This window comes from Taudactylus pleione, unplaced genomic scaffold, assembly GCF_031769625.1.
Source record: "Taudactylus pleione unplaced genomic scaffold, aTauple2 ptg000256l, whole genome shotgun sequence".
Taxonomy (NCBI): domain Eukaryota; kingdom Metazoa; phylum Chordata; class Amphibia; order Anura; family Myobatrachidae; genus Taudactylus; species Taudactylus pleione.
Window position 1 is genome coordinate 19,157,071 of NW_028284658.1, and position 1,529 is coordinate 19,158,599.

The 1,529-nt window shown below is 41.6% G+C and overlaps 1 pseudogene; it reads right to left on the reverse strand.

The window, feature by feature from the left end:
* Positions 1-583: 583 nt before the first annotated feature.
* Positions 584-1,012, reverse strand: LOC148515006 (Y-box-binding protein 2-B pseudogene; annotated as a pseudogene).
* Between the last annotated feature and the right edge of the window lie 517 nt (positions 1,013-1,529).

Sequence of the window (1,529 nt, forward strand, 5' to 3'; positions counted from 1 at the left end):
TCTGGCCCTGTGCAAATGCACATTCCCGGATGTTGCTAGGCTCTCCCTTCACACAGCGCCGGTGGAGTGATGAGTGGCAGCCTCTGGTGAGGGGAACTCCAGACTGTCAGCTGCTGCTAACAGTTCTTATCTACCACTCTCTAAACGGATCCTCTTTTCCTCACAGAAACCAAATCACTCCCACCTATATTACTCTGCCCCTGCTCTGCATGCTTATGTTCCAACATTAACCCCTGCCAGTCCTGCCCTTTTACAATAAAAACATAACATTTTACAAAGATTCATCTCTATATTTAATCTTATATGCTAAAACAACTTTCCCTAATAAATTGTGATATATCATACCTCAGAGATCTGTCACAATATCCCTATGCTCCCTGTATAACAAACTCTAGACATATATCAAAATGGCTACACACTCCCCCTGGTGCATTGGCAAAACATCTTTCCATTTCGTGTTTTCCTAAAGAATTTGCCAGTGCACCACTAATAGTGCATTCTATGCTTAAATATCCTAAATAATAATAAAATTATTAGGTCCATACCCGTTCAAGCATATTAGCATGCAACTTTAATTCAATCTTTAAAGCTGATGGCCAATTAGGGTGGGATGGTACTGGATAGATCTCTTGCCTTCCCGTGGTGGTGTTGGATTCTGTAAAAGGGACCTTTCATTATCCATCTCTCCTCTTTGCCTCTGTTGTCCATATATACTTTCTCCCCCAACCTCGGTTTTTCTTGACTGATGACAACATCTGCAAGTTATTCGTCGGCTTAGAGCAAAACGATTCCCTTTCACTGGTACACCTCCAGGGCCAGTAACATTGATGACTTGCGTTCCCTTTACTCCTTCCACAGCCACAAACTCTACGCTTTCTCCATCTCCCACACTTTGCAGCAGTTTTAATGGGTTATTCTTGGTTATGCCAGTCCAATGAGCAAAAATATCTCTCCCGGAGTCATGTCGTCTAATGAAGCCATAACCTTTCTTTACATGGAACCATAATACCATGCCAGATATTTTAGGGCTATCTGTGGTTTCTCTCTGCAAATTAACAACCCCTTCTTTAGTGTGTAAGGCGATGTCTCTAGTCTACTTGCTCATGGAAAACTCACCAGGATGGGTTTCAGGCATAGGTTTCACAGATTTGGCAATGGCAAGGGTATTGTTCTCACATTCTAGCAGCATCAAATGTTCCTTCATTTCAAAGACACTAATCTGATACTTCTGTTTTGCTGTTTCCGCTGCTTCCAAGAGTTGGGACATCTCCTTCACCTGGGCTTCAAGAAGATGGACTGTTTCTTCTTGTTGCAGAGACCTCTGTATATTATGTTCTTGCTCCAACCTTTTTTCTTTATTCTCCTGCTGCAAGTGTTCCAGTTCTCTGGTTACCACATCAAGAGCTTCTTGCAATTCCTTGTTCTTTTTCTGTAGTTGAGCGTTGAACTTTTGTTTTTCCTCATTTTTCCTTTTCAACTCATCTCCATTAATTTCTCTCTTTGTATACATTTCGTCCTGTAGAAGATTT